General features: G+C 38.7%; 1 protein-coding gene across 3 annotated transcripts in view; it reads left to right on the forward strand.

Moving 5' to 3' along the window:
• Window positions 1-837: 837 nt before the first annotated feature.
• adgrl3.1 (adhesion G protein-coupled receptor L3.1) overlaps window positions 838-14,523 on the forward strand; it is a 587,214-nt gene continuing 573,528 nt past the window's right edge. For all 3 annotated transcript variants that reach the window (XM_063049189.1, XM_063049191.1, XM_063049192.1), the window contains exon 1: window positions 838-1,446. The gene's annotated coding sequence lies outside the window, so the exon portion shown is untranslated. The remainder of the gene's footprint in view (window positions 1,447-14,523) is intronic.

Here is a 14,523-nt window from a genome sequence, read left to right on the forward strand (position 1 = left end):
GGAGGTGCACAAAAAAAAACTTTCAGAGCTTCCTATTCCATCTTTCTCCAATTCTGCGTGTAGGATTGTGTTTCAGAGAAAGCCAGTCGGCGACTGAACCACTGTGTGGGAACACCGCGGCAGCGGATGATGCAGCCTCCGGAATGGAGCTGACAAAAGTAAAGTGGCATCGCAATGCAACTCTTTTTTCCAACGGACATTGCAGCGCCGAATATTTTAACACCAACTTGCACCTCCTTAGTTGCAAAACTTGTATTGGACGATTTTAGTTCTCTAATAAAGTTATTGGAACTTTTGTCGTACTATCGTCTCCCATCGTTAGCAATTAATGAGTGGAGAGCAGTCCTAATTCTACAGATAATTCTCCAGTAAGAAGGGAACAGAACTGTCGGCCGTACAACACACATTTTTCATCCTTTTGTTTGGTGATTGATAAGAAACCTGTCCATTCCATTACTTACATGTTCAGATGCACGCTAATGTAAAAGAAAATGTTCTTTGTAGGAAAATGACGCGAGGGTTTGCAAACATAATGTTTACTATTCCTCCATCTATAAACTTTGCAATGAATCAGAGGGGTTTCCTTTGAATATCAGTAAAAATAAAGTCTCAATGTTGAATTACCAGGGCGCACTGTGAAACGGAAGCTACTGGCATAATCCAGCGCCAGGGTTTATTCCTGTTCCCTCGTCGTTTTTTTTTGAAAGCAACATCAGAGCAAGGTTTATTTGGCGGAGCTCTGTTTGTAAGCAAACATTTTTCTCACTGTTTCGCCAGCGTGCGTGCCAACGGGAGGGGTGGGTAGAAAAAAGGGGGGGCTGTGTAATTTGGGGAAAGTGGTGGCAGGGAGGTCGAGGAAGGAAGGAAGCGGAGCAGCTTTGTTGAACAAGGACGTTTCTCTCTCTCTCTCTCATTCTCCGTGTGGAGTGTGGGATTGTATGGAAGGGAGCGCCGGGCTCTTGAAGGAAGACGAAATATAAGGGAAGGGGGAGGAGGAGGAGGGCAAAATAAAACCAAGGGAGCAATAACTGGATACAAGAAAAGCCCAAAGCGGCGGAGAGTTGGACTGCGGCACACGGAGAGTGATTGAGAAGGCTGCGGGTTGCGAAGTCTTGCATATTCGGACAGCCTTTCGAAGGGGAAAGAGTTCAAGAGCGTGAGGCAAAGCAGAAGAGCCGACACCCCCATCCGAATGGCAGCTTGCGAGATGACCCTGGTGCACCATCCGCCGCCGAGAGGGAGCTGCACACAGTGAACGGCCGCCGCCTTCCTTCACCGGAACACAGGGAGGAGAAGGTGGAGATGCGAATGGAGCTCAGTCGCATCAGGGGTTGAGCGGAGGACGTCGTTTGTGCCTGCTCGGTGCATGCACAGGGCTGTCTAAACGTTTCTAGAGCCAAGCTCTCGACCCAACAGGAGCTTATCTTCCAGCAAGAGTGCTCTGTGGTAAGAATAAAGAGATGCACTTGTGCACCCACACACACCATCTATGTGGACCGCGTCTTTCGTCTCCAGCCTTCTTACATTAATTGCATTCACTTCATCTTCGTTACGCACACTCCCTTGCTTCAAACCTTACGCCTTAATAACCCCTTCCCTTCGTCCCTAACCCAGTGGTTTTGTGATTGCCCTTTTCATTGTGTGTTGGATTTGTTTCTCTTCCCATTCGCTCGTCGTTCTAATGGGAAGCGGACCGTATTTCATTTAGGGGTTGATTCTTCGTATACCTAGGTGCGGAAAACACGTTCCTTCAACATGTTAGGAATACTAATGCAGGAACAGATGTTCCGTACAGAAATGTGGCTTCCCTATTTATGGGATTATTGGATGAGCGATGGTTTGTAGAAACCTCGGATTCCGGAATGCTGTGTGTATTTTAAAGTGGCGCCTCACGACGAACGGTGAAGGTAGGGTGTAGTTCACATCACTGGGATATATTGGATTTGTTGGAGAATAGAAGTCTGGGACTTTTAGGGAAACGATAGTTGCCGCTGGTGTCGACTACGCCGTGTGAGCTTCATCGCATTTATGCACGTTAACCATTGCTTTCGTAATGGCATCAGTCTGAGTCTTGTAAAAGAATGTTACGGGCTTCTGTCGACAGTGCTGCGATCGAAATCCTTTTCAGTCGTTCCACTCAATACCGGATTGCACCTCAACATTTCTAATTTGTTCTGGGTTCCACTGTGTAACCAACGTGAAATAAATGGTCACTCAAAACCTTTCATTAGTTATGAATGAACGTGTGCATGCTAAAGTGCGTGGGAGACTTCAGTTACATAGAGGCACGCATTTATGTTTTTTTTTATATTGTAGTTCTTGATAATGCAGTGAGTTTAACTTTCGAAGATCCAATAGAGGCGGTTTGGTAAAAGTGTTAACTTGCTCAGCAGTTTGTGTTGAGTAGAGAAACAATATTGTCTTAGTAACTCTGCTTTACTTAAGCCTGCGAGAATGGCGAGGAGCTGGTAGGTTTTTTTTGATGTTCTGCTTGGCTGACTAACCTGAATACTAAAAAGCATTCCCTCAGCAGCTGACCCTGTTAGCAGTTTTTCAATGGCACCCGGTTTTCTAAAGCTATTGCAAGGGTCCAGGGGAGAAGAAAGGGAGACCGGCAGTTCATTCGGAATAGCTCATAGTGCCAGCAGGTTAGGGTGTCGGGACCAGATAGTGCTCTTTCTTTGTAAGGGGAACTATCCACCATTACTGCTGCAGTAGTTGTCATTCTATCGATTGTAACCGGGGGCAAATTCTACTCATTTGGCTTGAACCGTGGAAAGAGATAGCTTTTTTTATTAAATGGTATGTTCAAATGGACGGGAAGATTCGAGAGATTCGTGTGTGATTTGAAGTAAATTATGTGCTTGTGCTAAAGTGAATGTCTTCCCCATGAACTCAACTATATTCACAACAGCTCTGTAATTCCATTTAACCCTGGTGGGTGAGACAGTGATTTGAAAAGGTGGAATATCTACTTTGAGATTGTAAGGTTTATAACCTGATATGATTGCATTTGAAAGTGGTTCGAGGACTGCACATCAGGATTGGTATCACAAGACATTTAACATACAGCCAGCTTACCTTATGAGTTTGTAACTACGGACTTCAGATATGTTCAGTTCAGTGATGAAAATGTACAAAATTATTATAGACACATCAAGAATCTATGAATTATTACTAATGGTGAATACTGAACTATGAAATAGACTAGTGCATGTCCTAGTCCTTGACTTGTGAATGATCTTTATCAACGTGGTTGTGTTCAAGATGTTTGGCTGAATGCATATTTATATTCTGTAGGGAAAAAATGTATTGAAGGATTTGAATTGTGAGATTGGTAAATCCACTGTGTAGTCATAATGACAGTGCTGTTGTTTTGGAATCTGTTTCATTATTAGACATAGTAGATAACTAGGAATGGTATTTATTCATAGCATGAGTGGACATTGATTCCAAAGAATTTTATAAAACTTAAGGAACAGGATTAGAATGGAGCCACTGTACATTTCTCTTTTCACCACTTTTAATATAAAAAATAAACCTGGTGGCCAGAGGTTCTTTAAACCATTATTAGATTTTTAGAAGAGGACATAAATCATGAATGGAGTAAGTTTGTCTCCCAGTTATCCAGAATGAATTCTTATCTATCTTTTGGGATTGGGAAGAGAGAACATTTCACAGTTTATTTTAAATATTTATGTGTTTGTCTATTTAACTTTAATTCTTGTCCTGTTTTCTGACCTCTAGTTTGTCAAATGTTGTTTAGTTTCGAATCAAAGCCCGAGGAGTATTTGATCTTTTTTGGATTAATTCATTTGGTTTCATTTTTTTCCAAAGTTTTTTTTTATTCAAAGGGGGCACAGTTTTGAATTGTTACCCTCATGTAAGCGTAGTGAACAGAGTGGATGTTTATTTGTGCTCTAATTATCACTTGTTTAAAGATAAAGTTTGACCTTGCCAAAAATAGCTACCATCCGGTTTGACTTTAACATCTCATTTTTGGTAGGAGAGTGTATAAGAATCCTTCATTTAGTGATTTAAGCTCTGGCCTGCAGTCATGAATATTTTCAGTTCTGTCATCTTACTTCATAAATTGAGGAACAGTCCATTGAATGCTTCAGCATTAAATTCATACTGCTATTGGTTAATGTGGCTTTGTATTGCTAGATCTTGAAACTAGCTCCAGGCTGTTTATTCTGAATGGAAGGGATGTATAAGATGGCTCATTAAACTCATTTTATCCAACAAATCTGTTCTGTTTACACAATGCTAACTGCTAGGTTGGTTACAAGATGGTTTTGACCAAACTTGGTTGATTATTTGGTTGAAATCATTTGCCAGGACGTGATATGTTATCAGTAAATGCTGTGATTGTGATGTATGGATTTCTTTTGTTTCTGGACAAAAGTCAGCTTTGATATCTTGCACAGGAACATGAGATCATTTATGTAGTTGAAACTGACGCACAATGCTTCATGCTAATCGTTTTACTAGACTGCCAATAAAAGCAGAATGATTAAATTCTTGAGCAGTAGTGTGTTGTAATGAGTAGAAGGAAGAAGGTGGAGTTTACTAATATTTTGTTTCCATGCTCTGTCATATGTGAAGATAGTGGGAAAAAATGTGGTTATAATGAAATTTCTCCTTTTTTTAAACATTAATCTGGATTTTAAGAGTAGAGACAGAGCTGGTGGATTGCTGAGTCGGTTCAGAAATAGCCATTTTTGTGTGTCTGTCTTGGCACACTCCAATGATGCCTGGGGCTGGATGTGGGGAGTGATGAAAGAATAACACTTTAGGAATATGCAAGCACATCGACATTTTAAGGCATTTGTACAGCGGGATAAAGTTCAGATATGATTGTGGTTAAATTGAGTTGTTATCTGGAGAGAAGCAATTGAGTAAATTGAAGCAGACAAAAGTAATGAATAATAACCAGCATCAAAATGTTTTGTCGGTTCACTTCACAATAGACTAACAAGTTGTAACATGGAATTGGGTCACTTGGCCTCTCCTCTAGGTGGGAGTTTATGCACTGTATTTCTGGGTGGGAAGCAGACCTAGTTACTGTTACCCATTGCATTCTATGTTACTCATCCTTGTTTCCCCTTCATATGCCTCTGTGTAAAGTGCTGCATGTAAATCCCATGCTATGTTACTGAAAAAATAATCTCATTGGATTTCTGATTGACAAATAAGGTATACAAAATTATAAGGGGTGTAGATAGGATAAACGCAAGCAGTCTTTTTCCACTGAGAATGGGTGGGACTACAACCAGAGGTCATGGGTTAAGGGTGAAACGTGAAAAGTTTAAGGGGAACATGAGGGGCAACAACTTCTCTCAGAGGGTTATGAGAGTGTGGAACGAGCTGCCAGCACAAATGGTGCATGCGAAGTTGATTTCAACATTTAAGCGAAGTTTAGGTAGATACATGGACGCTAGGGGTACGGAGGGCTCTGGTCCCAGTGCAGGACGATGGTTTTGTAGGCAGTTTAAATGGTTTTGGCATGGGTTAGATGGGCTGAAAGGCCTGCTTCTGAGCTGTACTTATCTATGACTCTATAATGAAGTTGTCAGTGCCCATGTACAAGTTCTAGATAACATTGACAGCCATATCGCAGAACCACTTGTGAATGACACCCAATATCTAAAGAGACATTATTGTTCAATGGTATTATTGTAGCCAGGTTTTACTGCTGTTAGTGTCCTGAGTCAATCACAGTGACTAGCAACTCAACTCCTACTTCTTCGGTATTTTTTTTAACAATTCACAAACTGCATGGTAGGAACGTGAAAGGATGCACTCTTGTCTGGATGTTTTGGTTTGAGACCCTTAATGAGGAATGAACGTTAGGTTCTGCAGAATCAATACATTATATGTGTCCACTTCATTAGGTAGAGGAACAGTTCAAACTTCACGGTTTGATATGTTGTGGGTCCAGAGATGCTCTTCTGCCCAACACTGTTGTAACACTTGGTTATTTGAGTTACTGTCACCTTGTCAGCTTGAACACATCTGACCATTCTCCTCTGGCCTCCTTTATTACAAGGTGTTCTCACCCACAGAGCTGCTGCTCACTGTATGTTTTGTTTTTGTATTTGTACCTTCCTCTGTAAACTCTTGAGACTGTTGTGCATGAAATCCCAGGAAATCAGTAGCTTCCGAGATACTCAAACCACCCCATCTGGCACCAACAATCATTCGTTGGTCAATGTGATTTAGATCAAATTTCCTTCCATCTTGATATTTAGCCTAAACAACAACTGAACCTCTTGACCATGTCTGCATGCATTTAGTTGCTGCCATATGATTGGCTGATTAGATACTTGCATTAATGAGCAGGAGCAGAGGTGGACCAAAAAAAAAGTGGCCACTGAGTGTATGATATGGTATAACTGTGACAAATGTGAAAGGATGTGCCCTTGCCTGGTTGGATGTAGCTCCAACCACGCTTGAAGAATAGCACTTTCCGGGGCAAAACAACTCATTTGACCAGTACTCCATTCACTGTTATAACATGTACTAACTCCATTGTCAGCATTTTTTGCGTGAAGTGTGTACCATCGATAAGCCGCACCAAGGTTGGTAAGCTGTACCTTCCTGAGGTTTCTTCCATAATGCATCCTAGATTTGTGGCTGGCTGGGCAAACATGCTGCCATTTGCAAATGGTCTCTGAAGCCACACACACTCCTGATTTGAAAACATTTGTGTTCCTTTATATTGATGAAAGCACTGGAGATCCCGACCTAACAGCAGTTATGAGTATCATCACAAAGACTCTAAGTGATACAAGAATCTGGCATCAGGATTAGACTAAATGGGAATCAATTGACTCCCTAGTCTGTGATTGAATTTCATGGGACTGCCTTTTCCTGTGTAGCCAAGTACTTCGGTTAACAGAACAAAATGCATCTCTCTTAGGCTTGAACGCAACAATTAGCCAAACACCAATTGTCATTATAGAAAATAATTCCAAATCTTTGCTACTCCTCAATATTGAAACATTTCCTGATTTCACCCCTGCATGAGTTAGCTCTAAGGATTTGAACTCTTCAACCAGTGGAAAAATTTGCAGTTAACTCTATAAATTTATCTTAAACTGAACAAGTCATCCTCAGGTATTCTAAGATTCCAGTGAATACCTTTCCATTTATTTGATCTCTCTTGTAGCGTGGTTATCATTCAGTTTAAAACACTGGTACCAGCCTCTCAAACTAGAGAGTGTGTCATTGAAGTCCAGATTTGTACAAACCAAGGCTATTTTTTTTTTCTGTTTCTACCCATGTCATTTAACAACTGAGATACATGGATTCCAAAGTCTCTTTTTGGATCCTAGCTGGTTCTAGGTTTTCACTCTTTTAGAAAGTTCTGATTCTAAAGCTGAAGTCTAAAGTAAATAATCCCACATTTGACAACACTGAAATCTACTTGCTATAGTTCCTCTAATGACTCAAGCATTATTAATAGCTCTTTATAATTTAATGATTTAATGCTTGCTATCTTTCTGTCATTGGCAAACCTGGATACATAGCATTCTGTTCCATCATCTGAATCATTTATAAATATTGTGAATAATTGTGGTCCAAATGGTACTTGTGGGACACCACCAGTCAGATCCTGCTAAATTAAATACTGCTCTTAATCTTGCTTTCTTTTCTGTCAACCAGTTTCTCAGCCAGGTCAATAAATCTCCAACAATACAATGAGCTTCAACTTTAACAAATTCTCTTATTAAAAACTTGGGAAGATAACTTCTGGATGTTCATAAAACAAGACATTTTTGGGAATTTTATTATGATAAAAACTGAATAAAAACAAATTCAGAAAATCCAGCTTTCTGATGATCCACATAACCCATAGGTAACTATTCTACAGAACAAAAACATTGCTCTAAGAAATATTCATGAGCATCCTGGATGGCAAAAGATGTCATAAATTCGACATTGCAATCTCCATCACCTATCCAAACAAATCTCAAACATAAACATTGTGTCTACTTCAGTTGTTAATTCACTTCCAGTGTTCAGTTGCAGAAAGAAAATTTTGATATATTTGAAATTGTGGCATAATTGGAGATTGATTGTTGGTAATTGTGGAATGTGTTCCAAAGAGAGGGAAGCCATTACTATCTAAAGAAAATACAATGTAAGTGCTCCATTATCTGTGTCATGTGTTTCTTAAACTTGGTTTCTGCATTCTGAATGCTTTGGTTTGTTTCTTAGCCTGAGAACTTGTATTTGCAAAACAATTTTATCCTGGCTAGGATAAAATTATCTCATTAGTAGAATTTGTTTAGAATGACAAAAAAGTTCATCTTTTGCTTTTGTACTTCACACAAGGTGCATATTTTTTCACTCTTCCTGTTTGAGTATGATGAAAACACAGATTTTATTTAAAATATTTACCTGATCTGTATATGTAGAAAGAATCACAGGGATTACAAGCAAAACCCTTCAATGGGTGATCAGGCTCCTTATTTTGCTTCCATTGTGTGCAACGTTAAGAGCTCAAATTATATCCCTCAAAGGGATTTAAAAGTAGGCTACCCACCTATTACTGCAGATGTCAGTGTAGTTTTTATTGCCTTAATTCATATCTTGTGAATGTCTCAGAGGTTTGACAAGAAGAATATAAGCACAACAGTGTTCAGTATGTAATTGTGTCAGCTATTAATTGTAAAATTATATAAACTGGTACTGTTTCCTTAAACTTGTGTGAATTGTTGCATTGAAATGAGAGTGTACAATAGTGCAAGATGCTTTAAAAAATGCACAATTAAGTTTGCCCTTTGCACTCCCCCTTCTGGTGTCATGCCTGCATGTATGGTTCTGTAGTTTGTGAATACATTATGATCTGAAAGTAATCTAAATTTCTTACTGTTCTAGTCATACTGCTAACATTATTGATTTAATCCATTTGCACTTCCTGTGTTGGTCACTTTCTACACTTTGCCAACCTGACCTGGCTTGCTTTTACCTCTGGTGCAAGTGGTTGCTGATGAATGGTTTTGGAGACTAGGTTCCTTGCTGAAGATTTTCTGCTATAGATTAGATCTGTGAGTTCATTCAGTGCATTATCCCACTTGGAAAAGATGACATCTGGAATCCTCCAAAAAAAAAGATGCTAACAAAAATAGGTAAGGGTGAAAAGTCACCCTTAGTAATATAGTATATCCTTTTCCCGTCTTCCATTTTCTCATTTGATAATTTATGAAGAGCACACATCTGTACTGTCAGACAGCTTAGTGTGGAATTGGATTAATTTACAGAGATTTCTGTGGGTGTAGAGAAAGACTTTAAAATGTCAGCACAAGCATGAAGAGTTGGATTGGTATCCTCTGCTGTCTCCTCTTTGAACTTGTATGAGACAAACCAGTAGCATCACTGTCCAATGAAACATGATTCAGACAATATTAAATCAGTGTTGAACTTATTGTTATTGATAATATTAGCATTATCTTGCTATGTATTCAATTGCCTGCATTTCATTGAAAATTTTTAGTGATGCAGCCAGTATCTCACATTAAAGCTCATGCTAGGTTTTAGTGTGAAATAAAATGATTGAAGACTAACTTAGAGCTATGCTTCCTCGTGTTGGCTGTCGAGTCTGCTACAATTTAGTGTTTCATAAACACGAGATTCTGCAGATGCTGGAAATCCTGAGCAACACACACAAAATGCTGAAGGAACAGGTATGGAGGGGAATAAGCTGTTGATGTTTTGGTCTGCGATCCTTCATCAGTTGTGTGTGTTGCTCACAATTTTGCATATTCTCCCTTTAATGAGCTTTATCCTCCTCTGCCTGTACGTTTGGCTTCTTTTGATGCAAATTTGACTTGCATACTAAACCAATGCTTTTGAAAGCCAGAGAGATAATTAAAAATTCAAACTGACATTTGTGCGTGGAGGATGGGGAAGAGAAGCAATTGGTTTGATAACGATCCAAATTAAGGAACCCTTACTTTCTCTGTTTTCTTTCATTAACTAAATGGTTTGTAAGAAATTCCAAAGGGTTATTTATGCAGTTGTGTTTCAATTTTAATTCTGGAACATCCTGGTGGGATCAGGGAGGAAAGGTTGCAGTGGTTGGAGCTATACTTTACACAGAGGAAATCAGGTCTATTTGTTAGAAACAAAACATCACAAGGAATTCTTCAAGGAGTGCCCCAGGCCGAACCAGTTTCAGAACATTGTTCCACTAGAAAGTCAAAACAGAGGAGATGGATTGTGACGTTTGCAACTTCAAAGGTAAGAAAGCTTTTCTGTACCTGCAATCAGCAAGACTCAGGCAACTTTTGGACATGGGTAAATAAAGTTCCAGGCAAATATCATTTCCAACAAGAGGACAGCTTACTATGCCATCATGACATTTAATGGCACTATTGTTGATTAACTTCCCTTCATACCCCTCTCCCTCTTCAGTCTAGCTCCCCAAAACTCCAGTAACCAGTCTCAGAGCTTCTGTGGCAATGATTATCAATTACTTTTTAAAAAAACATGCTTGGAGGAAATAGGTATCCTAAAGTAAGAGACAGGCCGAAGCCTTTTCATTATCTACAAGGCACAGGTTGTGTGTGTGATAAACTAGCGTGGATCAGTTCAACATCATGTGGAGTTCAATATAGTATGTCTGACTGTCACCTTTCCACAAATGGGGACACGCCATAATTGTATGTGTTTTCTACAAAACATACTGCAGGACATGCTGAAGGTGAACCACCACCTGTAGGTTCTCTTCAAATTCGAATACCATCCCAATGAGGGAATATGTCCCTTTTCATTGTAGGGACCCTCCTAATCACCACCACCTTCTCCAGAAGGATTGCTGCAATTTAAGAAGATGGCCCGGCAATTCCTGAAGAGCAATTTGGGTTGGCCCATAATTTTTGATCAGCCAGTGCCATGCTTATCAGAAACACGAGAAATGCAGATGCTGGAAATCCAAAGCAACACATACAGAATTCTGGAGGAACTCAGCAGGGCAGGCAACATCTATGGAAATGAAGAAATAGTGGATGTTTAGGGACTTCTTCAGTGTTGTGCTTATCTTGGAAATGAATTTTAGGCATCAGACTCCTGAATGGACGGCTTGAATCATTGTAACTCTTGCATTTTATTTGCCTAACTGCACTACACTATATTCTGCATTTACTACCTCAGTGTACTGATGTATGGAATGATCTGCTTGGATGGTATGTAAACACAGCTTTTCACTGTATCTTGGTAGGCATGACTATAATAAACCAATACCAATAGTTAACATATTTAATGCATATAAAAATTCCTCACAGAAGATACTTTATCAAAGTGTTCCTGAATATGCTGGTATAAAATCCTTATTAGCTGAATTGTTTTTCACAACTGATACCTAAAATGTCCATGTCATGGCACAAAATAATTTAAGAGGTGCTATCATTATCTGTTTGGGTCTTGATATTCTGAATTGATTAAAACTAGACTTGTACTGTAAAAGAAGTCAGTATTAAGTGTAATTATGTATGCTACGGCAAATCTATTTATTGTGTAGAAGCTTTGCAATGGGATAGTGAAATTTCTCGTAAAATCAAGCAATCTTAGCTCGTGTGTGGTTGTAATGATCTGTATCTTGGAATTGGTTTATAAGGAGAATTTGGACTGAATTACTTCAGTGATCCTCTTTCAATATTTGTGACTGAGGCTTTCTCTTAATTGTTTGAGAAATAGGCAACTAGGTCATCTTAGATGCTGTGGTGTTCGTACTATTTAGAAGCTGCCTCTGCAGCACACTGAGCTAAATCAAAAACAATTCTATTTTCAAATGTACCTACTGAAAATTATTGTGTTCATTGTGTTCCATCAACTGTGTCAGAAAACTTTATTAGCAACAGAGGGAGCTATTATGACTAATCTTGGGGAATCCCATCATTCTCTCAGCAGTTTCTAGAAGCTTTACTGTTGACTGCTGCTGGAACTCTGTGTATAATGCTGGGCTTGTGTTGTGGTCTGTTGGCTGGATTTACAAGTATAGTCCCTTTTTATTGTGACAACTAATTTTGTGTCTGATTAGCAACAAGAGCAGCTCATTGTTCAATTCTGTGTGAATGAACTATTGTTGAAGTACTTCAAATACGTAGTGCAGATGGACCAGAAGATTTTTGTATACTAAAGCAAGTCAGAGATTTTTCAGTCACCATTATTGTTGAATGGTGGAGTCTTTGAAATCAACTCGCAGTTTGAATGGAATTAGTGAGTATTTGAGATATATGTTTAATTTAAAAATAGAATTAGATTTGGTAGTAACTGTAGATTGTTGCTAGATATATATAATTAATTGCAATTTTTTTGTAATACTTGTTTCTGAAGTCTGGTTATAAGCTACAATGACTGCAAGTCTCAAACCCTATTTTATTCCTGAAGTTAAATGCTCTGTACATGTGCATCTTTAGCTGGAGTATGGAAGACAAATATCGGAGTTGTATTGTACATGCATATTTTTGACAAAAAAAAATAAACCTTTGAACCATTGAACCTTTTTGCATTGGGAATTTGAAACCCAATTTGAACTTGTGTGAACATCCTACTGAGATGAAGTTGCAGGTTCTGGTGTGGGTGGTCGGATAAAATAATTTGGAAGAAGAATGAGTATTACTTTTTTTTTCTGAACAATGACTTCTTTAATACATCAGTGCACCTAACAGGGAAGGATGTTTAAGAAAGAAAAGAGATTGGTAGGTACACAGCTGATACTACACTCTTCCACATCCTTACGCCCACTAGCCCCAGTGGTATTACTTGCAAAAACATGGAACCAAGGCCAGTTAGGATATAGATCACCTATGATTTTCATTGATGAATCACAGTCAATGAGTTGAACAGCTTTCTCTAGCTCTGAGGTTTTGTCAGTAAATTACATTAACTGGTTAAAGTTGACATAAAATCTTTCATAGAATGGATCTGTGAACTTAAATCAATGTGTATAACTGTCAATGTTCTGCTTGGAATTGTTCATTTTTTGGAAACAAAACTAACAAATATCATTATTAGATCTTTAAAATGAATTGATGTTCGTTTTTTTGTTGCATGTAGAGGACGAAGTGACACAAATTTTTACTTGATTGATACAGCAGATATTAACTCCTTAGTAGCTTCAACAGTTTTAGTATGGCCAAAATACTGTAGGGAATTGGATTAAGAGATCACCAAAGCTTCTTTCTCAAGCCAGTTTTGAGTGCATTACTCATTTTAACGATGACCTTCATGGGAATGCAATTAAGCCCTTTCCATTTCATTATGGGAAATCTGGTTGTTATGGAAGATTTTGTTTTTTCTTGGCACTTAAATGTAACATATTTTACCAGTTTGTTTTACAAAACCTCCTAACCAATTCAGTGGGCTATGCTTTTATTCAAAGGAAGTGTACTTCTTTGCTGTAATTAAATTGTTGCATTTCTGGACAGTTAACAAAGGATAAAGTGTGTTTTCCATCTGTTTTCCCAAATGATCTTGCAGCAATTCAAGTTTCAGTACTGACGCTACCAATGTATTTTACAGAGTATGAGATGGATTTTGATTAAATTTACCATGTGTACTTGAAGGCCAACATAATAAAAAACTGACTGCAAGTTTAACAAAAAATGTTGGGTGTTGGTATTAGTTTTGATATTGTCATGCACACTGTGATGCAATAAAAAAAAGCTTTGTGTGCCATTCGGGCAAATCATACTGTACATATGTCCATTGCGGAAGTAAAAAGAAAGCAGAATGCCTAATATGGTGTTGTGGCGATAGTTCAAAGGTTGATTTATTATCAAAGTATGTGTGCAGTATACAACACTGAGGTTCACCTTCTCCAGATAGTCACGAAGCAAAGAAAACCACGGCAGTCGTTCACAGAAATACATCAAATTCCCACCCAGGCAAAAAACTTGATAAATTACCCCAAATTTAAATAGCAGTGGCAACAAGAGCATCAAACACCCCACCCCCAAGACAGAAAAACAAATCGGTGAATAGTGCAGATGGACAAAAAATGCAAGGACCTTAAAAACAAAATAAGAATCGCATGTGCTGTAACACAATGATTTATCAAAGAAAATGCTGAAAATTCTTAACTTTGTAGCATCTGAAATACAGATATAGTTAGACCTTGGAAAACAAGCCAGAAAGCTGTGATTTTACTTGCACAACCTGGAAAATATTGGTGATGCATAAAATATTGTCATTTAGCCAGAGTAGTGTTGCCCTGCATCTGATCCCTGGTGTGTAATTAGCCAGTTGATGGTAACTAGAGCATGGATAAAGGGTGCTACAATGACTCCACCAGCTTGGCACTTGGGACTAGGAAGAAGTAGGCCAGGGTTTAGTTCCTGTGCATACAGAAGAGCTCCTTGTGTGATAAATAACATTGACTGTACCAATTCATCTGCTGCTCATGGCTATATATCCTGACATTGAAACTCATTGTAGGGTGAAGTGAGTGGTGTGGTGCGATGTGAGAAAATGTTGTGAGGATTCAGAATTAGCATCTCCTGTTCTTTGCCA

Source organism: Mobula hypostoma, chromosome 5 (assembly GCF_963921235.1).
Source record: "Mobula hypostoma chromosome 5, sMobHyp1.1, whole genome shotgun sequence".
NCBI classification, from domain to species: domain Eukaryota; kingdom Metazoa; phylum Chordata; class Chondrichthyes; order Myliobatiformes; family Myliobatidae; genus Mobula; species Mobula hypostoma.